Consider the following 26,145-nt stretch of genomic DNA (forward strand, 5'->3'; position numbering starts at 1 on the left):
TCGTTCTCGGATTGTAATGCTACCTCCGGTTTTAGGGTGGAGAACATTCTTTGGGACTCTTATTCTGCAAGACAGACACAGTGACTGAAACTATGCTGCACGTTATGATTTGGAACACGGGCTGCTCAGCTTTGTGCATTTTCCCTGTAGTCCGGTGTGTTTCATGTTCCGTGTAAACGTGAAAGTTGTCCTGTTTCGAGCAATGGGTGAAATCATTTATCAATGCAAGAATCGAAATTGCAGTCATGTCAAGCAGCTCATGGTAATTTGACCAAATCATAACCGATCGTGTGTTCTCACGCACTCACAGATGCATTTGGAGCTGAAAAGAGTCTGAGAAGATCGACTCAGCTTTCCATTGATTTTTGTCTGGATTGATGGGTATCATTATCTGCTGCGAAATTGTCATTGTAGCCGGGCACATCCCAGCAGCGGTGCGAGTCGGAGAGGGATCATGGAACCCTTTTAACGTGACTTTGCATCTGTTGTTTTGCAGGAGCACAATTGGAAGTGCAAGAAAATGGGCAGCGCTAGTGGTTGGCTGGTAGTGTGGCCGAGCGGTCTAAGGCGCTGGATTTAAGCTCCAGTCTCTGACAGAGGCGTGGGTTCGAATCCCACCGCTGCCATTTCTGCTGACCTTCTCCAATCGCGCAGCTGGTTGAAATGCTGTTTCGACCCCTGCTGCGTTTCTGTTTAAAACAGAAGCGAAATGGGTTTGCTTCCCGGGCAATTAATTGTGGTGTGTGAAAGTGCCGAATTTAGCGAAGCGTATGTGCTGTCATGATCGTGTTCGCCTCCCGCAGCTCTTCTGTTGCTTTACGTTCCAGGCGAGTTGAATTTTAATGGAATCGAATGGAGACTGTTATTTCATCGCTGTTGTGAAACAAAGTACTACGGTGACTCGACTCGTCGTTATTTGGTTTTCTGGCCAATGAAAAAATCGTTCCAATGAATTTCGATGTCATATGTTATTGAATTTCTCCCATTTCCTTCATCTCCGTCCTGGAGACATCGGAAGGGAAAGGTAATCTAGCCGAGACTGTGATTGGTGAAATTCACTTTTTATGGCCCATTCTTATTATGTTCTTTCTTTCTCTCTTTTCAGCATTGTCCGGGAAGTGGTGGTGCACTCAGGCTCCTGTATGTTTGAAAGAGTAGTTTGGAATTGCCCTGTTGTTAGTTGTGAGATTACTTTATGGCTCATGCCCCGGACTGTCTCACATTTAGCATTCATGCTCGCTGTGTCTGGAAATACATTTGGTTTGCCAGTTTTGTTTGTGTTCCGTGTTAAATGCTTTCCGTTTTGCGATTCTCTCAATAAATTACGAGTTAACAGGGTTTCTGAGGTAACTTCCAGCTGCAAAAATCCTGAACTGAGAATCTGGGAAAATTTCCCAGAGTATGGTCAGTCGGAGCAAAAGTAAGGAAGTCGTTCGTTTCTGCAGCGATTCACAATGCAACCGTTCCCGTGAGCAGTCGAACAGGCTATATGATTGTGCCGCAGACTGCGACGGCAAGCTCCGCTAAAGAGTGATCCTTTAATGCCGGTGTAAGCAACACAACGTTATTAGGGCACACCGCGTGGAAACAGATACTTCGGTGTATCTCGTCCATGCTCAGCACATAGCCAAAATTAAACAAGTCCCATTAAACAACGAGCGATTGGAAACAGAAAGGTGAAAAGTAGAATGGCTTCAACTTTCAGTGCTTGAACAAATCTGCTCTCGTAGTGAAATGTAATGCAACTCCATTTAATTACTGTGCAAAGCATTGTCAAGTTTTTCTCCAACCTGGTTCTGATCATATGCCATTCTGTTTGAGAGTGTAGTTCCCGCCTTCTGATCCTTCCATGAAAAGCAGCACCGCATTTGCATTCCTTGCGCAGGTTTGCCCGGTTCAAAGACAGGGAAGAAGCTGATGCTCTGGTATCACAGCGCACCACGGATTCCTGAACTAGTCTGTCTGTCAAATGTACCCCCAAAGTCGTCTCTGAAAGACCTCATTTGGAAGCTGTCTGTCGTTATTCAACGTACGAGAGTTGGCACCAGAGGTCCTGAATCATGTTTTGGAGCAGTTCGCACGGAAGTGGCTCATTCAATCAGCAACAGCAATGAAAGAAATTACACTCTCAGAGGAACCTCTGGACCTATGCTTTCACAGCGTCGCTAGTATTAAGGTGCGCCCCGAGATCTAAGCCACGTTGGAAGTGAGACGGAGGAATCGACAGAGAGGCTACAGAATGACATCGCATCCATTTGGATTTCTTTAAATCACTGACGAGCAGGAAAATGTAAACGGGGAGGGCGAGTGGGGAAGTGAGGCAGTAGCAGCTCTGGTGAAATTCCTTCTTTGTGATTCGCTCAGCAACCAGAGACGTGAAGGTGACTCAGGCGTGAGAGCTCTTCACATCGAGAACAAAAAGCACTCAAGGGCAGTTAGCACCTCTTCCGGAGAGTGGGGTGGGGTGAGCTAATTCCCTTTTGACTTCTCTGACTATGTTCAGAAACTGCCTTTTAGATTGAGGTGAACAGAGACTGCATTTCTTAAAAGCACCATGGAATTTATCAAACTTTATTGTGTCGCTTCCTTTCGATTCCCACACAGGTTTCCAACTCAGTTGGTATCCATGTGGCTCATATCCAGGTGTGAACATCTCTGCAGCGAATTGCACGGTTAAGGCAAAAAGGCAAGGAAAGTGGCATCTCGAATTGGCTCCGAGGTCAGAGCATCCTCGCAATGTGATCTGTCGTTCTCGGATTGTAATGCTACCTCCGGTTTTAGGGTGGAGAACATTCTTTGGGACTCTTATTCTGCAAGACAGACACAGTGACTGAAACTATGCTGCACGTTATGATTTGGAACACGGGCTGCTCAGCTTTGTGCATTTTCCCTGTAGTCCGGTGTGTTTCATGTTCCGTGTAAACGTGAAAGTTGTCCTGTTTCGAGCAATGGGTGAAATCATTTATCAATGCAAGAATCGAAATTGCAGTCATGTCAAGCAGCTCATGGTAATTTGACCAAATCATAACCGATCGTGTGTTCTCACGCACTCACAGATGCATTTGGAGCTGAAAAGAGTCTGAGAAGTTCGACTCAGCTTACCATTGATTTTTGTCTGGATTGATGGGTATCATTATCTGCTGCGAAATTGACATTGTAGCCGGGCACATCCCAGCAGCTGTGCGAGTCGGAGAGGGATCATGGAACCCTTTTAACGTGACTTTGCATCTGTTGTTTTGCAGGAGCACAATTGGAAGTGCAAGAAAATGGGCAGCGCTAGTGGCTGGCTGGTAGTGTGGCCGAGCGGTCTAAGGCGCTGGATTTAAGCTCCAGTCTCTGACAGAGGCGTGGGTTCGAATCCCACCGCTGCCATTTCTGCTGACCTTCTCCCACCGCGCAGCTGGTTGAAATGCTGTTTCGACCCCTGCTGCGTTTCTGTTTAAAACAGAAGCGAAATGGGTTTGCTTCCCGGGCAATTAATTGTGGTGTGTGAAAGTGCCGAATTTGGCGAAGCGTCTGTGCTGTCATGATCGTGTTCGCCTCCCGCAGCTCTTCTGTTGCTTTACGTTCCAGGCGAGTTGAATTTTAATGGAACCGAATGGAGACTGTTATTTCATCGCTGTTGTGAAACAAAGTACTACGGTGACTCGACTCGTCGTTATTTGGTTTTCTGGCCAATGAAAAAATCGTTCCAATGAATTTCGATGTCATATGTTATTGAATTTCTCCCATTTCCTTCATCTCCGTCCTGGAGACATCGGAAGGGAAAGGTAATCTAGCCGAGACTGTGATTGGTGAAATTCACTTTTTATGGCCCATTCTTATTATGTTCTTTCTTTCTCTCTTTTCAGCATTGTCCGGGAAGTGGTGGTGCACTCAGGCTCCTGTATGTTTGAAAGAGTAGTTTGGAATTGCCCTGTTGTTAGTTGTGAGATTACTTTATGGCTCATGCCCCGGACTGTCTCACATTTAGCATTCATGCTCGCTGTGTCTGGAAATACATTTGGTTTGCCAGTTTTGTTTGTGTTCCGTGTTAAATGCTTTCCGTTTTGCGATTCTCTCAATAAATTACGAGTTAACAGGGTTTCTGAGGTAACTTCCAGCTGCAAAAATCCTGAACTGAGAATCTGGGAAAATTTCCCAGAGTATGGTCAGTCGGAGCAAAAGTAAGGAAGTCGTTCGTTTCTGCAGCGATTCACAATGCTACCGTTCCCGTGAGCAGTCGAACAGGCTATATGATTGTGCCGCAGACTGCGACGGCAAGCTCCGCTAAAGAGTGATCCTTTAATGCCGGTGTAAGCAACACAACGTTATTAGGGCACACCGCGTGGAAACAGATACTTCGGTGTATCTCGTCCATGCTCAGCACATAGCCAAAATTAAACAAGTCCCATTAAACAACGAGCGATTGGAAACAGAAAGGTGAAAAGTAGAATGGCTTCAACTTTCAGTGCTTGAACAAATCTGCTCTCGTAGTGAAATGTAATGCAACTCCATTTAATTACTGTGCAAAGCATTGTCAAGTTTTTCTCCAACCTGGTTCTGATCATATGCCATTCTGTTTGAGAGTGTAGTTCCCGCCTTCTGATCCTTCCATGAAAAGCAGCACCGCATTTGCATTCCTTGCGCAGGTTTGCCCGGTTCAAAGACAGGGAAGAAGCTGATGCTCTGGTATCACAGCGCACCACGGATTCCTGAACTAGTCTGTCTGTCAAATGTACCCCCAAAGTCGTCTCTGAAAGACCTCATTTGGAAGCTGTCTGTCGTTATTCAACGTACGAGAGTTGGCACCAGAGGTCCTGAATCATGTTTTGGAGCAGTTCGCACGGAAGTGGCTCATTCAATCAGCAACAGCAATGAAAGAAATTACACTCTCAGAGGAACCTCTGGACCTATGCTTTCACAGCGTCGCTAGTATTAAGGTGCGCCCCGAGATCTAAGCCACGTTGGAAGTGAGACGGAGGAATCGACAGAGAGGCTACAGAATGACATCGCATCCATTTGGATTTCTTTAAATCACTGACGAGCAGGAAAATGTAAACGGGGAGGGCGAGTGGGGAAGTGAGGCAGTAGCAGCTCTGGTGAAATTCCTTCTTTGTGATTCGCTCAGCAACCAGAGACGTGAAGGTGACTCAGGCGTGAGAGCTCTTCACATCGAGAACAAAAAGCACTCAAGGGCAGTTAGCACCTCTTCCGGAGAGTGGGGTGGGGTGAGCTAATTCCCTTTTGACTTCTCTGACTATGTTCAGAAACTGCCTTTTAGATTGAGGTGAACAGAGACTGCATTTCTTAAAAGCACCATGGAATTTATCAAACTTTATTGTGTCGCTTCCTTTCGATTCCCACACAGGTTTCCAACTCAGTTGGTATCCATGTGGCTCATATCCAGGTGTGAACATCTCTGCAGCGAATTGCACGGTTAAGGCAAAAAGGCAAGGAAAGTGGCATCTCGAATTGGCTCCGAGGTCAGAGCATCCTCGCAATGTGATCTGTCGTTCTCGGATTGTAATGCTACCTCCGGTTTTAGGGTGGAGAACATTCTTTGGGACTCTTATTCTGCAAGACAGACACAGTGACTGAAACTATGCTGCACGTTATGATTTGGAACACGGGCTGCTCAGCTTTGTGCATTTTCCCTGTAGTCCGGTGTGTTTCATGTTCCGTGTAAACGTGAAAGTTGTCCTGTTTCGAGCAATGGGTGAAATCATTTATCAATGCAAGAATCGAAATTGCAGTCATGTCAAGCAGCTCATGGTAATTTGACCAAATCATAACCGATCGTGTGTTCTCACGCACTCACAGATGCATTTGGAGCTGAAAAGAGTCTGAGAAGATCGACTCAGCTTACCATTGATTTTTGTCTGGATTGATGGGTATCATTATCTGCTGCGAAATTGTCATTGTAACCGGGCACATCCCAGCAGCTGTGCGAGTCGGAGAGGGATCATGGAACCCTTTTAACGTGACTTTGCATCTGTTGTTTTGCAGGAGCACAATTGGAAGTGCAAGAAAATGGGCAGCGCTAGTGGCTGGCTGGTAGTGTGGCCGAGCGGTCTAAGGCGCTGGATTTAAGCTCCAGTCTCTGACAGAGGCGTGGGTTCGAATCCCACCGCTGCCATTTCTGCTGACCTTCTCCCACCGCGCAGCTGGTTGAAATGCTGTTTCGACCCCTGCTGCGTTTCTGTTTAAAACAGAAGCGAAATGGGTTTGCTTCCCGGGCAATTAATTGTGGTGTGTGAAAGTGCCGAATTTGGCGAAGCGTCTGTGCTGTCATGATCGTGTTCGCCTCCCGCAGCTCTTCTGTTGCTTTACGTTCCAGGCGAGTTGAATTTTAATGGAACCGAATGGAGACTGTTATTTCATCGCTGTTGTGAAACAAAGTACTACGGTGACTCGACTCGTCGTTATTTGGTTTTCTGGCCAATGAAAAAATCGTTCCAATGAATTTCGATGTCATATGTTATTGAATTTCTCCCATTTCCTTCATCTCCGTCCTGGAGACATCGGAAGGGAAAGGTAATCTAGCCGAGACTGTGATTGGTGAAATTCACTTTTTATGGCCCATTCTTATTATGTTCTTTCTTTCTCTCTTTTCAGCATTGTCCGGGAAGTGGTGGTGCACTCAGGCTCCTGTATGTTTGAAAGAGTAGTTTGGAATTGCCCTGTTGTTAGTTGTGAGATTACTTTATGGCTCATGCCCCGGACTGTCTCACATTTAGCATTCATGCTCGCTGTGTCTGGAAATACATTTGGTTTGCCAGTTTTGTTTGTGTTCCGTGTTAAATGCTTTCCGTTTTGCGATTCTCTCAATAAATTACGAGTTAACAGGGTTTCTGAGGTAACTTCCAGCTGCAAAAATCCTGAACTGAGAATCTGGGAAAATTTCCCAGAGTATGGTCAGTCGGAGCAAAAGTAAGGAAGTCGTTCGTTTCTGCAGCGATTCACAATGCTACCGTTCCCGTGAGCAGTCGAACAGGCTATATGATTGTGCCGCAGACTGCGATGGCAAGCTCCGCTAAAGAGTGATCCTTTAATGCCGGTTTAAGCAACACAACGTTATTAGGGCACACCGCGTGGAAACAGATACTTCGGTGTATCTCGTCCATGCTCAGCACATAGCCAAAATTAAACAAGTCCCATTAAACAACGAGCGATTGGAAACAGAAAGGTGAAAAGTAGAATGGCTTCAACTTTCAGTGCTTGAACAAATCTGCTCTCGTAGTGAAATGTAATGCAACTCCATTTAATTACTGTGCAAAGCATTGTCAAGTTTTTCTCCAACCTGGTTCTGATCATATGCCATTCTGTTTGAGAGTGTAGTTCCCGCCTTCTGATCCTTCCATGAAAAGCAGCACCGCATTTGCATTCCTTGCGCAGGTTTGCCCGGTTCAAAGACAGGGAAGAAGCTGATGCTCTGGTATCACAGCGCACCACGGATTCCTGAACTAGTCTGTCTGTCAAATGTACCCCCAAAGTCGTCTCTGAAAGACCTCATTTGGAAGCTGTCTGTCGTTATTCAACGTACGAGAGTTGGCACCAGAGGTCCTGAATCATGTTTTGGAGCAGTTCGCACGGAAGTGGCTCATTCAATCAGCAACAGCAATGAAAGAAATTACACTCTCAGAGGAACCTCTGGACCTATGCTTTCACAGCGTCGCTAGTATTAAGGTGCGCCCCGAGATCTAAGCCACGTTGGAAGTGAGACGGAGGAATCGACAGAGAGGCTACAGAATGACATCGCATCCATTTGGATTTCTTTAAATCACTGACGAGCAGGAAAATATAAACGGGGAGGGCGAGTGGGGAAGTGAGGCAGTAGCAGCTCTGGTGAAATTCCTTCTTTGTGATTCGCTCAGCAACCAGAGACGTGAAGGTGACTCAGGCGTGAGAGCTCTTCACATCGAGAACAAAAAGCACTCAAGGGCAGTTAGCACCTCTTCCGGAGAGTGGGGTGGGGTGAGCTAATTCCCTTTTGACTTCTCTGACTATGTTCAGAAACTGCTTTTTAGATTGAGGTGAACAGAGACTGCATTTCTTAAAAGCACCATGGAATTTATCAAACTTTATTGTGTCGCTTCCTTTCGATTCCCACACAGGTTTCCAACTCAGTTGGTATCCATGTGGCTCATATCCAGGTGTGAACATCTCTGCAGCGAATTGCACGGTTAAGGCAAAAAGGCAAGGAAAGTGGCATCTCGAATTGGCTCCGAGGTCAGAGCATCCTCGCAATGTGATCTGTCGTTCTCGGATTGTAATGCTACCTCCGGTTTTAGGGTGGAGAACATTCTTTGGGACTCTTATTCTGCAAGACAGACACAGTGACTGAAACTATGCTGCACGTTATGATTTGGAACACGGGCTGCTCAGCTTTGTGCATTTTCCCTGTAGTCCGGTGTGTTTCATGTTCCGTGTAAACGTGAAAGTTGTCCTGTTTCGAGCAATGGGTGAAATCATTTATCAATGCAAGAATCGAAATTGCAGTCATGTCAAGCAGCTCATGGTAATTTGACCAAATCATAACCGATCGTGTGTTCTCACGCACTCACAGATGCATTTGGAGCTGAAAAGAGTCTGAGAAGATCGACTCAGCTTACCATTGATTTTTGTCTGGATTGATGGGTATCATTATCTGCTGCGAAATTGTCATTGTAGCCGGGCACATCCCAGCAGCTGTGCGAGTCGGAGAGGGATCATGGAACCCTTTTAACGTGACTTTGCATCTGTTGTTTTGCAGGAGCACAATTGGAAGTGCAAGAAAATGGGCAGCGCTAGTGGCTGGCTGGTAGTGTGGCCGAGCGGTCTAAGGCGCTGGATTTAAACTCCAGTCTCTGACAGAGGCGTGGGTTCGAATCCCACAGCTGCCATTTCTGCTGACCTTCTCCAATCGCGCAGCTGGTTGAAATGCTGTTTCGACCCCTGCTGCGTTTCTGTTTAAAACAGAAGCGAAATGGGTTTGCTTCCCGGGCAATTAATTGTGGTGTGTGAAAGTGCCGAATTTAGCGAAGCGTCTGTGCTGTCATGATCGTGTTCGCCTCCCGCAGCTCTTCTGTTGCTTTACGTTCCAGGCGAGTTGAATTTTAATGGAACCGAATGGAGACTGTTATTTCATCGCTGTTGTGAAACAAAGTACTACGGTGACTCGACTCGTCGTTATTTGGTTTTCTGGCCAATGAAAAAATCGTTCCAATGAATTTCGATGTCATATGTTATTGAATTTCTCCCATTTCCTTCATCTCCGTCCTGGAGACATCGGAAGGGAAAGGTAATCTAGCCGAGACTGTGATTGGTGAAATTCACTTTTTATGGCCCATTCTTATTATGTTCTTTCTTTCTCTCTTTTCAGCATTGTCCGGGAAGTGGTGGTGCACTCAGGCTCCTGTATGTTTGAAAGAGTAGTTTGGAATTGCCCTGTTGTTAGTTGTGAGATTACATTATGGCTCATGCCCCGGACTGTCTCACATTTAGCATTCATGCTCGCTGTGTCTGGAAATACATTTGGTTTGCCAGTTTTGTTTGTGTTCCGTGTTAAATGCTTTCCGTTTTGCGATTCTCTCAATAAATTACGACTGAACAGGGTTTCTGAGGTAACTTCCAGCTGCAAAAATCCTGAACTGAGAATCTGGGAAAATTTCCCAGAGTATGGTCAGTCGGAGCAAAAGTAAGGAAGTCGTTCGTTTCTGCAGCGATTCACAATGCTACCGTTCCCGTGAGCAGTCGAACAGGCTATATGATTGTGCCGCAGACTGCGACGGCAAGCTCCGCTAAAGAGTGATCCTTTAATGCCGGTGTAAGCAACACAACGTTATTAGGGCACACCGCGTGGAAACAGATACTTCGGTGTATCTCGTCCATGCTCAGCACATAGCCAAAATTAAACAAGTCCCATTAAACAACGAGCGATTGGAAACAGAAAGGTGAAAAGTAGAATGGCTTCAACTTTCAGTGCTTGAACAAATCTGCTCTCGTAGTGAAATGTAATGCAACTCCATTTAATTACTGTGCAAAGCATTGTCAAGTTTTTCTCCAACCTGGTTCTGATCATATGCCATTCTGTTTGAGAGTGTAGTTCCCGCCTTCTGATCCTTCCATGAAAAGCAGCACCGCATTTGCATTCCTTGCGCAGGTTTGCCCGGTTCAAAGACAGGGAAGAAGCTGATGCTCTGGTATCACAGCGCACCACGGATTCCTGAACTAGTCTGTCTGTCAAATGTACCCCCAAAGTCGTCTCTGAAAGACCTCATTTGGAAGCTGTCTGTCGTTATTCAACGTACGAGAGTTGGCACCAGAGGTCCTGAATCATGTTTTGGAGCAGTTCGCACGGAAGTGGCTCATTCAATCAGCAACAGCAATGAAAGAAATTACACTCTCAGAGGAACCTCTGGACCTATGCTTTCACAGCGTCGCTAGTATTAAGGTGCGCCCCGAGATCTAAGCCACGTTGGAAGTGAGACGGAGGAATCGACAGAGAGGCTACAGAATGACATCGCATCCATTTGGATTTCTTTAAATCACTGACGAGCAGGAAAATGTAAACGGGGAGGGCGAGTGGGGAAGTGAGGCAGTAGCAGCTCTGGTGAAATTCCTTCTTTGTGATTCGCTCAGCAACCAGAGACGTGAAGGTGACTCAGGCGTGAGAGCTCTTCACATCGAGAACAAAAAGCACTCAAGGGCAGTTAGCACCTCTTCCGGAGAGTGGGGTGGGGTGAGCTAATTCCCTTTTGACTTCTCTGACTATGTTCAGAAACTGCTTTTTAGATTGAGGTGAACAGAGACTGCATTTCTTAAAAGCACCATGGAATTTATCAAACTTTATTGTGTCGCTTCCTTTCGATTCCCACACAGGTTTCCAACTCAGTTGGTATCCATGTGGCTCATATCCAGGTGTGAACATCTCTGCAGCGAATTGCACGGTTAAGGCAAAAAGGCAAGGAAAGTGGCATCTCGAATTGGCTCCGAGGTCAGAGCATCCTCGCAATGTGATCTGTCGTTCTCGGATTGTAATGCTACCTCCGGTTTTAGGGTGGAGAACATTCTTTGGGACTCTTATTCTGCAAGACAGACACAGTGACTGAAACTATGCTGCACGTTATGATTTGGAACACGGGCTGCTCAGCTTTGTGCATTTTCCCTGTAGTCCGGTGTGTTTCATGTTCCGTGTAAACGTGAAAGTTGTCCTGTTTCGAGCAATGGGTGAAATCATTTATCAATGCAAGAATCGAAATTGCAGTCATGTCAAGCAGCTCATGGTAATTTGACCAAATCATAACCGATCGTGTGTTCTCACGCACTCACAGATGCATTTGGAGCTGAAAAGAGTCTGAGAAGATCGACTCAGCTTACCATTGATTTTTGTCTGGATTGATGGGTATCATTATCTGCTGCGAAATTGTCATTGTAGCCGGGCACATCCCAGCAGCTGTGCGAGTCGGAGAGGGATCATGGAACCCTTTTAACGTGACTTTGCATCTGTTGTTTTGCAGGAGCACAATTGGAAGTGCAAGAAAATGGGCAGCGCTAGTGGCTGGCTGGTAGTGTGGCCGAGCGGTCTAAGGCGCTGGATTTAAGCTCCAGTCTCTGACAGAGGCGTGGGTTCGAATCCCACCGCTGCCATTTCTGCTGACCTTCTCCAATCGCGCAGCTGGTTGAAATGCTGTTTCGACCCCTGCTGCGTTTCTGTTTAAAACAGAAGCGAAATGGGTTTGCTTCCCGGGCAATTAATTGTGGTGTGTGAAAGTGCCGAATTTGGCGAAGCGTCTGTGCTGTCATGATCGTGTTCGCCTCCCGCAGCTCTTCTGTTGCTTTACGTTCCAGGCGAGTTGAATTTTAATGGAATCGAATGGAGACTGTTATTTCATCGCTGTTGTGAAACAAAGTACTACGGTGACTCGACTCGTCGTTATTTGGTTTTCTGGCCAATGAAAAAATCGTTCCAATGAATTTCGATGTCATATGTTATTGAATTTCTCCCATTTCCTTCATCTCCGTCCTGGAGACATCGGAAGGGAAAGGTAATCTAGCCGAGACTGTGATTGGTGAAATTCACTTTTTATGGCCCATTCTTATTATGTTCTTTCTTTCTCTCTTTTCAGCATTGTCCGGGAAGTGGTGGTGCACTCAGGCTCCTGTATGTTTGAAAGAGTAGTTTGGAATTGCCCTGTTGTTAGTTGTGAGATTACATTATGGCTCATGCCCCGGACTGTCTCACATTTAGCATTCATGCTCGCTGTGTCTGGAAATACATTTGGTTTGCCAGTTTTGTTTGTGTTCCGTGTTAAATGCTTTCCGTTTTGCGATTCTCTCAATAAATTACGAGTTAACAGGGTTTCTGAGGTAACTTCCAGCTGCAAAAATCCTGAACTGAGAATCTGGGAAAATTTCCCAGAGTATGGTCAGTCGGAGCAAAAGTAAGGAAGTCGTTCGTTTCTGCAGCGATTCACAATGCTACCGTTCCCGTGAGCAGTCGAACAGGCTATATGATTGTGCCGCAGACTGCGACGGCAAGCTCCGCTAAAGAGTGATCCTTTAATGCCGGTTTAAGCAACACAACGTTATTAGGGCACACCGCGTGGAAACAGATACTTCGGTGTATCTCGTCCATGCTCAGCACATAGCCAAAATTAAACAAGTCCCATTAAACAACGAGCGATTGGAAACAGAAAGGTGAAAAGTAGAATGGCTTCAACTTTCAGTGCTTGAACAAATCTGCTCTCGTAGTGAAATGTAATGCAACTCCATTTAATTACTGTGCAAAGCATTGTCAAGTTTTTCTCCAACCTGGTTCTGATCATATGCCATTCTGTTTGAGAGTGTAGTTCCCGCCTTCTGATCCTTCCATGAAAAGCAGCACCGCATTTGCATTCCTTGCGCAGGTTTGCCCGGTTCAAAGACAGGGAAGAAGCTGATGCTCTGGTATCACAGCGCACCACGGATTCCTGAACTAGTCTGTCTGTCAAATGTACCCCCAAAGTCGTCTCTGAAAGACCTCATTTGGAAGCTGTCTGTCGTTATTCAACGTACGAGAGTTGGCACCAGAGGTCCTGAATCATGTTTTGGAGCAGTTCGCACGGAAGTGGCTCATTCAATCAGCAACAGCAATGAAAGAAATTACACTCTCAGAGGAACCTCTGGACCTATGCTTTCACAGCGTCGCTAGTATTAAGGTGCGCCCCGAGATCTAAGCCACGTTGGAAGTGAGACGGAGGAATCGACAGAGAGGCTACAGAATGACATCGCATCCATTTGGATTTCTTTAAATCACTGACGAGCAGGAAAATATAAACGGGGAGGGCGAGTGGGGAAGTGAGGCAGTAGCAGCTCTGGTGAAATTCCTTCTTTGTGATTCGCTCAGCAACCAGAGACGTGAAGGTGACTCAGGCGTGATTTCACCCATTGCTCGAAACAGGACAACTTTCACGTTTACACGGAACATGAAACACACCGGACTACAGGGAAAATGCACAAAGCTGAGCAGCCCGTGTTCCAAATCATAACGTGCAGCATAGTTTCAGTCACTGTGTCTGTCTTGCAGAATAAGAGTCCCAAAGAATGTTCTCCACCCTAAAACCGGAGGTAGCATTACAATCCGAGAACGACAGATCACATTGCGAGGATGCTCTGACCTCGGAGCCAATTCGAGATGCCACTTTCCTTGCCTTTTTGCCTTAACCGTGCAATTCGCTGCAGAGATGTTCACACCTGGATATGAGCCACATGGATACCAACTGAGTTGGAAACCTGTGTGGGAATCGAAAGGAAGCGACACAATAAAGTTTGATAAATTCCATGGTGCTTTTAAGAAATGCAGTCTCTGTTCACCTCAATCTAAAAAGCAGTTTCTGAACATAGTCAGAGAAGTCAAAAGGGAATTAGCTCACCCCACCCCACTCTCCGGAAGAGGTGCTAACTGCCCTTGAGTGCTTTTTGTTCTCGATGTGAAGAGCTCTCACGCCTGAGTCACCTTCACGTCTCTGGTTGCTGAGCGAATCACAAAGAAGGAATTTCACCAGAGCTGCTACTGCCTCACTTCCCCACTCGCCCTCCCCGTTTACATTTTCCTGCTCGTCAGTGATTTAAAGAAATCCAAATGGATGCGATGTCATTCTGTAGCCTCTCTGTCGATTCCTCCGTCTCACTTCCAACGTGGCTTAGATCTCGGGGCGCACCTTAATACTAGCGACGCTGTGAAAGCATAGGTCCAGAGGTTCCTCTGAGAGTGTAATTTCTTTCATTGCTGTTGCTGATTGAATGAGCCACTTCCGTGCGAACTGCTCCAAAACATGATTCAGGACCTCTGGTGCCAACTCTCGTACGTTGAATAACGACAGACAGCTTCCAAATGAGGTCTTTCAGAGACGACTTTGGGGGTACATTTGACAGACAGACTAGTTCAGGAATCCGTGGTGCGCTGTGATACCAGAGCATCAGCTTCTTCCCTGTCTTTGAACCGGGCAAACCTGCGCAAGGAATGCAAATGCGGTGCTGCTTTTCATGGAAGGATCAGAAGGCGGGAACTACACTCTCAAACAGAATGGCATATGATCAGAACCAGGTTGGAGAAAAACTTGACAATGCTTTGCACAGTAATTAAATGGAGTTGCATTACATTTCACTACGAGAGCAGATTTGTTCAAGCACTGAAAGTTGAAGCCATTCTACTTTTCACCTTTCTGTTTCCAATCGCTCGTTGTTTAATGGGACTTGTTTAATTTTGGCTATGTGCTGAGCATGGACGAGATACACCGAAGTATCTGTTTCCACGCGGTGTGCCCTAATAACGTTGTGTTGCTTAAACCGGCATTAAAGGATCACTCTTTAGCGGAGCTTGCCGTCGCAGTCTGCGGCACAATCATATAGCCTGTTCGACTGCTCACGGGAACGGTAGCATTGTGAATCGCTGCAGAAACGAACGACTTCCTTACTTTTGCTCCGACTGACCATACTCTGGGAAATTTTCCCAGATTCTCAGTTCAGGATTTTTGCAGCTGGAAGTTACCTCAGAAACCCTGTTAACTCGTAATTTATTGAGAGAATCGCAAAACGGAAAGCATTTAACACGGAACACAAACAAAACTGTCAAACCAAATGTATTTCCAGACACAGCGAGCATGAATGCTAAATGTGAGACAGTCCGGGGCATGAGCCATAATGTAATCTCACAACTAACAACAGGGCAATTCCAAACTACTCTTTCAAACATACAGGAGCCTGAGTGCACCACCACTTCCCGGACAATGCTGAAAAGAGAGAAAGAAAGAACATAATAAGAATGGGCCATAAAAAGTGAATTTCACCAATCACAGTCTCGGCTAGATTACCTTTCCCTTCCGATGTCTCCAGGACGGAGATGAAGGAAATGGGAGAAATTCAATAACATATGACATCGAAATTCATTGGAACGATTTTTTCATTGGCCAGAAAACCAAATAACGACGAGTCGAGTCACCGTAGTACTTTGTTTCACAACAGCGATGAAATAACAGTCTCCATTCGGTTCCATTAAAATTCAACTCGCCTGGAACGTAAAGCAACAGAAGAGCTGCGGGAGGCGAACACGATCATGACAGCACAGACGCTTCGCTAAATTCGGCACTTTCACACACCACGATTAATTGCCCGGGAAGCAAACCCATTTCGCTTCTGTTTTAAACAGAAACGCAGCAGGGGTCGAAACAGCATTTCAACCAGCTGCGCGATTGGAGAAGGTCAGCAGAAATGGCAGCTGTGGGATTCGAACCCACGCCTCTGTCAGAGGCTGGAGTTTAAATCCAGCGCCTTAGACCGCTCGGCCACACTACCAGCCAGCCACTAGCGCTGCCCATTTTCTTGCACTTCCAATTGTGCTCCTGCAAAACAACAGATGCAAAGTCACGTTAAAAGGGTTCCATGATCCCTCTCCGACTCGCACAGCTGCTGGGATGTGCCCGGCTACAATGACAATTTCGCAGCAGATAATGATACCCATCAATCCAGACAAAAATCAATGGTAAGCTGAGTCGATCTTCTCAGACTCTTTTCAGCTCCAAATGCATCTGTGAGTGCGTGAGAACACACGATCGGTTATGATTTGGTCAAATTACCATGAGCTGCTTGACATGACTGCAATTTCGATTCTTGCATTGATAAATGATTTCACCCATTGCTCGAAACAGGACAACTTTCACGTTTACACGGAACATGAAACACACCGGACTACAGGGAAAATGCACAAAGCTGAGCAGCCCGTGTTCCAAATCATAACGTGCAGCATAGTTTCAGTCACTGTGTCTGTCTTGCAGAATAAGAGTCCCAAAGAATGTTCTCCACCCTAAAACCGGAGGTAGCATTACAATCCGAGAACGACAGATCACATTGCGAGGATGCTCTGACCTCGGAGCCAATTCGAGATGCCACTTTCCTTGCCTTTTTGCCTTAACCGTGCAATTCGCTGCAGAGATGTTCACACCTGGATATGAGCCACATGGATACCAACTGAGTTGGAAACCTGTGTGGGAATCGAAAGGAAGCAACACAATAAAGTTTGATAAATTCCATGGTGCTTTTAAGAAATGCAGTCTCTGTTCACCTCAATCTAAAAGGCAGTTTCTGAACATAGTCAGAGAAGTCAAAAGGGAATTAGCTCACCCCACCCCACTCTCCGGAAGAGGTGCTAACTGCCCTTGAGTGCTTTTTGTTCTCGATGTGAAGAGCTCTCACGCCTGAGTCACCTTCACGTCTCTGGTTGCTGAGCGAATCACAAAGAAGGAATTTCACCAGAGCTGCTACTGCCTCACTTCCCCACTCGCCCTCCCCGTTTATATTTTCCTGCTCGTCAGTGATTTAAAGAAATCCAAATGGATGCGATGTCATTCTGTAGCCTCTCTGTCGATTCCTCCGTCTCACTTCCAACGTGGCTTAGATCTCGGGGCGCACCTTAATACTAGCGACGCTGTGAAAGCATAGGTCCAGAGGTTCCTCTGAGAGTGTAATTTCTTTCATTGCTGTTGCTGATTGAATGAGCCACTTCCGTGCGAACTGCTCCAAAACATGATTCAGGACCTCTGGTGCCAACTCTCGTACGTTGAATAACGACAGACAGCTTCCAAATGAGGTCTTTCAGAGACGACTTTGGGGGTACATTTGACAGACAGACTAGTTCAGGAATCCGTGGTGCGCTGTGATACCAGAGCATCAGCTTCTTCCCTGTCTTTGAACCGGGCAAACCTGCGCAAGGAATGCAAATGCGGTGCTGCTTTTCATGGAAGGATCAGAAGGCGGGAACTACACTCTCAAACAGAATGGCATATGATCAGAACCAGGTTGGAGAAAAACTTGACAATGCTTTGCACAGTAATTAAATGGAGTTGCATTACATTTCACTACGAGAGCAGATTTGTTCAAGCACTGAAAGTTGAAGCCATTCTACTTTTCACCTTTCTGTTTCCAATCGCTCGTTGTTTAATGGGACTTGTTTAATTTTGGCTATGTGCTGAGCATGGACGAGATACACCGAAGTATCTGTTTCCACGCGGTGTGCCCTAATAACGTTGTGTTGCTTAAACCGGCATTAAAGGATCACTCTTTAGCGGAGCTTGCCATCGCAGTCTGCGGCACAATCATATAGCCTGTTCGACTGCTCACGGGAACGGTAGCATTGTGAATCGCTGCAGAAACGAACGACTTCCTTACTTTTGCTCCGACTGACCATACTCTGGGAAATTTTCCCAGATTCTCAGTTCAGGATTTTTGCAGCTGGAAGTTACCTCAGAAACCCTGTTAACTCGTAATTTATTGAGAGAATCGCAAAACGGAAAGCATTTAACACGGAACACAAACAAAACTGGCAAACCAAATGTATTTCCAGACACAGCGAGCATGAATGCTAAATGTGAGACAGTCCGGGGCATGAGCCATAATGTAATCTCACAACTAACAACAGGGCAATTCCAAACTACTCTTTCAAACATACAGGAGCCTGAGTGCACCACCACTTCCCGGACAATGCTGAAAAGAGAGAAAGAAAGAACATAATAAGAATGGGCCATAAAAAGTGAATTTCACCAATCACAGTCTCGGCTAGATTACCTTTCCCTTCCGATGTCTCCAGGACGGAGATGAAGGAAATGGGAGAAATTCAATAACATATGACATCGAAATTCATTGGAACGATTTTTTCATTGGCCAGAAAACCAAATAACGACGAGTCGAGTCACCGTAGTACTTTGTTTCACAACAGCGATGAAATAACAGTCTCCATTCGGTTCCATTAAAATTCAACTCGCCTGGAACGTAAAGCAACAGAAGAGCTGCGGGAGGCGAACACGATCATGACAGCACAGACGCTTCGCTAAATTCGGCACTTTCACACACCACAATTAATTGCCCGGGAAGCAAACCCATTTCGCTTCTGTTTTAAACAGAAACGCAGCAGGGGTCGAAACAGCATTTCAACCAGCTGCGCGATTGGAGAAGGTCAGCAGAAATGGCAGCTGTGGGATTCGAACCCACGCCTCTGTCAGAGACTGGAGTTTAAATCCAGCGCCTTAGACCGCTCGGCCACACTACCAGCCAGCCACTAGCGCTGCCCATTTTCTTGCACTTCCAATTGTGCTCCTGCAAAACAACAGATGCAAAGTCACGTTAAAAGGGTTCCATGATCCCTCTCCGACTCGCACAGCTGCTGGGATGTGCCCGGCTACAATGACAATTTCGCAGCAGATAATGATACCCATCAATCCAGACAAAAATCAATGGTAAGCTGAGTCGATCTTCTCAGACTCTTTTCAGCTCCAAATGCATCTGTGAGTGCGTGAGAACACACGATCGGTTATGATTTGGTCAAATTACCATGAGCTGCTTGACATGACTGCAATTTCGATTCTTGCATTGATAAATGATTTCACCCATTGCTCGAAACAGGACAACTTTCACGTTTACACGGAACATGAAACACACCGGACTACAGGGAAAATGCACAAAGCTGAGCAGCCCGTGTTCCAAATCATAACGTGCAGCATAGTTTCAGTCACTGTGTCTGTCTTGCAGAATAAGAGTCCCAAAGAATGTTCTCCACCCTAAAACCGGAGGTAGCATTACAATCCGAGAACGACAGATCACATTGCGAGGATGCTCTGACCTCGGAGCCAATTCGAGATGCCACTTTCCTTGCCTTTTTGCCTTAACCGTGCAATTCGCTGCAGAGATGTTCACACCTGGATATGAGCCACATGGATACCAACTGAGTTGGAAACCTGTGTGGGAATCGAAAGGAAGCAACACAATAAAGTTTGATAAATTCCATGGTGCTTTTAAGAAATGCAGTCTCTGTTCACCTCAATCTAAAAGGCAGTTTCTGAACATAGTCAGAGAAGTCAAAAGGGAATTAGCTCACCCCACCCCACTCTCCGGAAGAGGTGCTAACTGCCCTTGAGTGCTTTTTGTTCTCGATGTGAAGAGCTCTCACGCCTGAGTCACCTTCACGTCTCTGGTTGCTGAGCGAATCACAAAGAAGGAATTTCACCAGAGCTGCTACTGCCTCACTTCCCCACTCGCCCTCCCCGTTTATATTTTCCTGCTCGTCAGTGATTTAAAGAAATCCAAATGGATGCGATGTCATTCTGTAGCCTCTCTGTCGATTCCTCCGTCTCACTTCCAACGTGGCTTAGATCTCGGGGCGCACCTTAATACTAGCGACGCTGTGAAAGCATAGGTCCAGAGGTTCCTCTGAGAGTGTAATTTCTTTCATTGCTGTTGCTGATTGAATGAGCCACTTCCGTGCGAACTGCTCCAAAACATGATTCAGGACCTCTGGTGCCAACTCTCGTACGTTGAATAACGACAGACAGCTTCCAAATGAGGTCTTTCAGAGACGACTTTGGGGGTACATTTGACAGACAGACTAGTTCAGGAATCCGTGGTGCGCTGTGATACCAGAGCATCAGCTTCTTCCCTGTCTTTGAACCGGGCAAACCTGCGCAAGGAATGCAAATGCGGTGCTGCTTTTCATGGAAGGATCAGAAGGCGGGAACTACACTCTCAAACAGAATGGCATATGATCAGAACCAGGTTGGAGAAAAACTTGACAATGCTTTGCACAGTAATTAAATGGAGTTGCATTACATTTCACTACGAGAGCAGATTTGTTCAAGCACTGAAAGTTGAAGCCATTCTACTTTTCACCTTTCTGTTTCCAATCGCTCGTTGTTTAATGGGACTTGTTTAATTTTGGCTATGTGCTGAGCATGGACGAGATACACCGAAGTATCTGTTTCCACGCGGTGTGCCCTAATAACGTTGTGTTGCTTAAACCGGCATTAAAGGATCACTCTTTAGCGGAGCTTGCCGTCGCAGTCTGCGGCACAATCATATAGCCTGTTCGACTGCTCACGGGAACGGTAGCATTGTGAATCGCTGCAGAAACGAACGACTTCCTTACTTTTGCTCCGACTGACCATACTCTGGGAAATTTTCCCAGATTCTCAGTTCAGGATTTTTGCAGCTGGAAGTTACCTCAGAAACCCTGTTAACTCGTAATTTATTGAGAGAATCGCAAAACGGAAAGCATTTAACACGGAACACAAACAAAACTGGCAAACCAAATGTATTTCCAGACACAGCGAGCATGAATGCTAAATGTGAGACAGTCCGGGGCATGAGCCATAATGTAATCTCACAACTAACAACAGGGCAATTCCAAACTACTCTTTCAAACATACAGGAGCCTGAGTGCACCACCACTTCCCGGACAATGCTGAAAAGAGAGAAAGAAAGAACATAATAAGAATGGGCCATAAAAAGTGAATTTCACCAATCACAGTCTCGGCTAGATTACCTTTCCCTTCCGATGTCTCCAGGACGGAGATGAAGGAAATGGGAGAAATTCAATAACATATGACATCGAAATTCATTGGAACGATTTTTTCATTGGCCAGAAAACCAAATAACGACGAGTCGAGTCACCGTAGTACTTTGTTTCACAACAGCGATGAAATAACAGTCTCCATTCGATTCCATTAAAATTCAACTCGCCTGGAACGTAAAGCAACAGAAGAGCTGCGGGAGGCGAACACGATCATGACAGCACAGACGCTTCGCCAAATTCGGCACTTTCACACACCACAATTAATTGCCCGGGAAGCAAACCCATTTCGCTTCTGTTTTAAACAGAAACGCAGCAGGGGTCGAAACAGCATTTCAACCAGCTGCGCGATTGGAGAAGGTCAGCAGAAATGGCAGCGGTGGGATTCGAACCCACGCCTCTGTCAGAGACTGGAGCTTAAATCCAGCGCCTTAGACCGCTCGGCCACACTACCAGCCAGCCACTAGCGCTGCCCATTTTCTTGCACTTCCAATTGTGCTCCTGCAAAACAACAGATGCAAAGTCACGTTAAAAGGGTTCCATGATCCCTCTCCGACTCGCACAGCTGCTGGGATGTGCCCGGCTACAATGACAATTTCGCAGCAGATAATGATACCCATCAATCCAGACAAAAATCAATGGTAAGCTGAGTCGATCTTCTCAGACTCTTTTCAGCTCCAAATGCATCTGTGAGTGCGTGAGAACACACGATCGGTTATGATTTGGTCAAATTACCATGAGCTGCTTGACATGACTGCAATTTCGATTCTTGCATTGATAAATGATTTCACCCATTGCTCGAAACAGGACAACTTTCACGTTTACACGGAACATGAAACACACCGGACTACAGGGAAAATGCACAAAGCTGAGCAGCCCGTGTTCCAAATCATAACGTGCAGCATAGTTTCAGTCACTGTGTCTGTCTTGCAGAATAAGAGTCCCAAAGAATGTTCTCCACCCTAAAACCGGAGGTAGCATTACAATCCGAGAACGACAGATCACATTGCGAGGATGCTCTGACCTCGGAGCCAATTCGAGATGCCACTTTCCTTGCCTTTTTGCCTTAACCGTGCAATTCGCTGCAGAGATGTTCACACCTGGATATGAGCCACATGGATACCAACTGAGTTGGAAACCTGTGTGGGAATCGAAAGGAAGCGACACAATAAAGTTTGATAAATTCCATGGTGCTTTTAAGAAATGCAGTCTCTGTTCACCTCAATCTAAAAAGCAGTTTCTGAACATAGTCAGAGAAGTCAAAAGGGAATTAGCTCACCCCACCCCACTCTCCGGAAGAGGTGCTAACTGCCCTTGAGTGCTTTTTGTTCTCGATGTGAAGAGCTCTCACGCCTGAGTCACCTTCACGTCTCTGGTTGCTGAGCGAATCACAAAGAAGGAATTTCACCAGAGCTGCTACTGCCTCACTTCCCCACTCGCCCTCCCCGTTTACATTTTCCTGCTCGTCAGTGATTTAAAGAAATCCAAATGGATGCGATGTCATTCTGTAGCCTCTCTGTCGATTCCTCCGTCTCACTTCCAACGTGGCTTAGATCTCGGGGCGCACCTTAATACTAGCGACGCTGTGAAAGCATAGGTCCAGAGGTTCCTCTGAGAGTGTAATTTCTTTCATTGCTGTTGCTGATTGAATGAGCCACTTCCGTGCGAACTGCTCCAAAACATGATTCAGGACCTCTGGTGCCAACTCTCGTACGTTGAATAACGACAGACAGCTTCCAAATGAGGTCTTTCAGAGACGACTTTGGGGGTACATTTGACAGACAGACTAGTTCAGGAATCCGTGGTGCGCTGTGATACCAGAGCATCAGCTTCTTCCCTGTCTTTGAACCGGGCAAACCTGCGCAAGGAATGCAAATGCGGTGCTGCTTTTCATGGAAGGATCAGAAGGCGGGAACTACACTCTCAAACAGAATGGCATATGATCAGAACCAGGTTGGAGAAAAACTTGACAATGCTTTGCACAGTAATTAAATGGAGTTGCATTACATTTCACTACGAGAGCAGATTTGTTCAAGCACTGAAAGTTGAAGCCATTCTACTTTTCACCTTTCTGTTTCCAATCGCTCGTTGTTTAATGGGACTTGTTTAATTTTGGCTATGTGCTGAGCATGGACGAGATACACCGAAGTATCTGTTTCCACGCGGTGTGCCCTAATAACGTTGTGTTGCTTACACCGGCATTAAAGGATCACTCTTTAGCGGAGCTTGCCGTCGCAGTCTGCGGCACAATCATATAGCCTGTTCGACTGCTCACGGGAACGGTAGCATTGTGAATCGCTGCAGAAACGAACGACTTCCTTACTTTTGCTCCGACTGACCATACTCTGGGAAATTTTCCCAGATTCTCAGTTCAGGATTTTTGCAGCTGGAAGTTACCTCAGAAACCCTGTTCAGTCGTAATTTATTGAGAGAATCGCAAAACGGAAAGCATTTAACACGGAACACAAACAAAACTGGCAAACCAAATGTATTTCCAGACACAGCGAGCATGAATGCTAAATGTGAGACAGTCCGGGGCATGAGCCATAATGTAATCTCACAACTAACAACAGGGCAATTCCAAACTACTCTTTCAAACATACAGGAGCCTGAGTGCACCACCACTTCCCGGACAATGCTGAAAAGAGAGAAAGAAAGAACATAATAAGAATGGGCCATAAAAAGTGAATTTCACCAATCACAGTCTCGGCTAGATTACCTTTCCCTTCCGATGTCTCCAGGACGGAGATGAAGGAAATGGGAGAAATTCAATAACATATGACATCGAAATTCATTGGAACGATTTTTTCATTGGCCAGAAAACCAAATAACGACGAGTCGAGTCACCGTAGTACTTTGTTTCACAACAGCGATGAAATAACAGTCTCCATTCGGTTCCATTAAAATTCAACTCGCCTGGAACGTAAAGCAACAGAAGAGCTGCGGGAGGCGAACACGATCATGACAGCACAGACGCTTCGCTAAATTCGGCACTTTCACACACCACAATTAATTGCCCGGGAAGCAAACCCATTTCGCTTCTGTTTTAAACAGAAACGCAGCAGGGGTCGAAACAGCATTTCAACCAGCTGCGCGATTGGAGAAGGTCAGCAGAAATGGCAGCTGTGGGATTCGAACCCACGCCTCTGTCAGAGACTGGAGTTTAAATCCAGCGCCTTAGACCGCTCGGCCACACTACCAGCCAGCCACTAGCGCTGCCCATTTTCTTGCACTTCCAATTGTGCTCCTGCAAAACAACAGATGCAAAGTCACGTTAAAAGGGTTCCATGATCCCTCTCCGACTCGCACAGCTGCTGGGATGTGCCCGGCTACAATGACAATTTCGCAGCAGATAATGATACCCATCAATCCAGACAAAAATCAATGGTAAGCTGAGTCGATCTTCTCAGACTCTTTTCAGCTCCAAATGCATCTGTGAGTGCGTGAGAACACACGATCGGTTATGATTTGGTCAAATTACCATGAGCTGCTTGACATGACTGCAATTTCGATTCTTGCATTGATAAATGATTTCACCCATTGCTCGAAACAGGACAACTTTCACGTTTACACGGAACATGAAACACACCGGACTACAGGGAAAATGCACAAAGCTGAGCAGCCCGTGTTCCAAATCATAACGTGCAGCATAGTTTCAGTCACTGTGTCTGTCTTGCAGAATAAGAGTCCCAAAGAATGTTCTCCACCCTAAAACCGGAGGTAGCATTACAATCCGAGAACGACAGATCACATTGCGAGGATGCTCTGACCTCGGAGCCAATTCGAGATGCCACTTTCCTTGCCTTTTTGCCTTAACCGTGCAATTCGCTGCAGAGATGTTCACACCTGGATATGAGCCACATGGATACCAACTGAGTTGGAAACCTGTGTGGGAATCGAAAGGAAGCGACACAATAAAGTTTGATAAATTCCATGGTGCTTTTAAGAAATGCAGTCTCTGTTCACCTCAATCTAAAAGGCAGTTTCTGAACATAGTCAGAGAACTCAAAAGGGAATTAGCTCACCCCACCCCACTCTCCGGAAGAGGTGCTAACTGCCCTTGAGTGCTTTTTGTTCTCGATGTGAAGAGCTCTCACGCCTGAGTCACCTTCACGTCTCTGGTTGCTGAGCGAATCACAAAGAAGGAATTTCACCAGAGCTGCTACTGCCTCACTTCCCCACTCGCCCTCCCCGTTTATATTTTCCTGCTCGTCAGTGATTTAAAGAAATCCAAATGGATGCGATGTCATTCTGTAGCCTCTCTGTCGATTCCTCCGTCTCACTTCCAACGTGGCTTAGATCTCGGGGCGCACCTTAATACTAGCGACGCTGTGAAAGCATAGGTCCAGAGGTTCCTCTGAGAGTGTAATTTCTTTCATTGCTGTTGCTGATTGAATGAGCCACTTCCGTGCGAACTGCTCCAAAACATGATTCAGGACCTCTGGTGCCAACTCTCGTACGTTGAATAACGACAGACAGCTTCCAAATGAGGTCTTTCAGAGACGACTTTGGGGGTACATTTGACAGACAGACTAGTTCAGGAATCCGTGGTGCGCTGTGATACCAGAGCATCAGCTTCTTCCCTGTCTTTGAACCGGGCAAACCTGCGCAAGGAATGCAAATGCGGTGCTGCTTTTCATGGAAGGATCAGAAGGCGGGAACTACACTCTCAAACAGAATGGCATATGATCAGAACCAGGTTGGAGAAAAACTTGACAATGCTTTGCACAGTAATTAAATGGAGTTGCATTACATTTCACTACGAGAGCAGATTTGTTCAAGCACTGAAAGTTGAAGCCATTCTACTTTTCACCTTTCTGTTTCCAATCGCTCGTTGTTTAATGGGACTTGTTTAATTTTGGCTATGTGCTGAGCATGGACGAGATACACCGAAGTATCTGTTTCCACGCGGTGTGCCCTAATAACGTTGTGTTGCTTACACCGGCATTAAAGGATCACTCTTTAGCGGAGCTTGCCGTCGCAGTCTGCGGCACAATCATATAGCCTGTTCGACTGCTCACGGGAACGGTAGCATTGTGAATCGCTGCAGAAACGAACGACTTCCTTACTTTTGCTCCGACTGACCATACTCTGGGAAATTTTCCCAGATTCTCAGTTCAGGATTTTTGCAGCTGGAAGTTACCTCAGAAACCCTGTTCAGTCGTAATTTATTGAGAGAATCGCAAAACGGAAAGCATTTAACACGGAACACAAACAAAACTGGCAAACCAAATGTATTTCCAGACACAGCGAGCATGAATGCTAAATGTGAGACAGTCCGGGGCATGAGCCATAATGTAATCTCACAACTA

At 46.1% G+C, this 26,145-nt stretch overlaps 9 non-coding genes across 9 annotated transcripts; 5 read left to right on the plus strand and 4 right to left on the minus strand.

The window, feature by feature from the left end:
* Positions 1–543: 543 nt before the first annotated feature.
* On the plus strand, positions 544–626 carry trnal-uaa (transfer RNA leucine (anticodon UAA)). Its single transcript has one exon. It is a non-coding gene; the product is annotated as a tRNA-Leu (tRNA).
* A 2,663-nt stretch (positions 627–3,289) lies between these two features.
* On the plus strand, positions 3,290–3,372 carry trnal-uaa (transfer RNA leucine (anticodon UAA)). Its single transcript has one exon. It is a non-coding gene; the product is annotated as a tRNA-Leu (tRNA).
* A 2,663-nt stretch (positions 3,373–6,035) lies between these two features.
* On the plus strand, positions 6,036–6,118 carry trnal-uaa (transfer RNA leucine (anticodon UAA)). The gene has a single exon. It is a non-coding gene; the product is annotated as a tRNA-Leu (tRNA).
* Positions 6,119–8,781: 2,663 nt separating this feature from the next.
* On the plus strand, positions 8,782–8,864 carry trnal-uaa (transfer RNA leucine (anticodon UAA)). The gene has a single exon. It is a non-coding gene; the product is annotated as a tRNA-Leu (tRNA).
* Positions 8,865–11,527: 2,663 nt separating this feature from the next.
* Positions 11,528–11,610, plus strand: trnal-uaa (transfer RNA leucine (anticodon UAA)). The gene has a single exon. It is a non-coding gene; the product is annotated as a tRNA-Leu (tRNA).
* A 4,102-nt stretch (positions 11,611–15,712) lies between these two features.
* On the minus strand, positions 15,713–15,795 carry trnal-uaa (transfer RNA leucine (anticodon UAA)). The gene has a single exon. It is a non-coding gene; the product is annotated as a tRNA-Leu (tRNA).
* Positions 15,796–18,458: 2,663 nt separating this feature from the next.
* Positions 18,459–18,541, minus strand: trnal-uaa (transfer RNA leucine (anticodon UAA)). Its single transcript has one exon. It is a non-coding gene; the product is annotated as a tRNA-Leu (tRNA).
* A 2,663-nt stretch (positions 18,542–21,204) lies between these two features.
* trnal-uaa (transfer RNA leucine (anticodon UAA)) lies at positions 21,205–21,287 on the minus strand. Its single transcript has one exon. It is a non-coding gene; the product is annotated as a tRNA-Leu (tRNA).
* A 2,663-nt stretch (positions 21,288–23,950) lies between these two features.
* trnal-uaa (transfer RNA leucine (anticodon UAA)) lies at positions 23,951–24,033 on the minus strand. Its single transcript has one exon. It is a non-coding gene; the product is annotated as a tRNA-Leu (tRNA).
* Between the last annotated feature and the right edge of the window lie 2,112 nt (positions 24,034–26,145).

This window comes from Chiloscyllium punctatum, chromosome 41 (genome assembly GCF_047496795.1).
Source record: "Chiloscyllium punctatum isolate Juve2018m chromosome 41, sChiPun1.3, whole genome shotgun sequence".
Taxonomy (NCBI): Eukaryota; Metazoa; Chordata; class Chondrichthyes; order Orectolobiformes; family Hemiscylliidae; genus Chiloscyllium; species Chiloscyllium punctatum.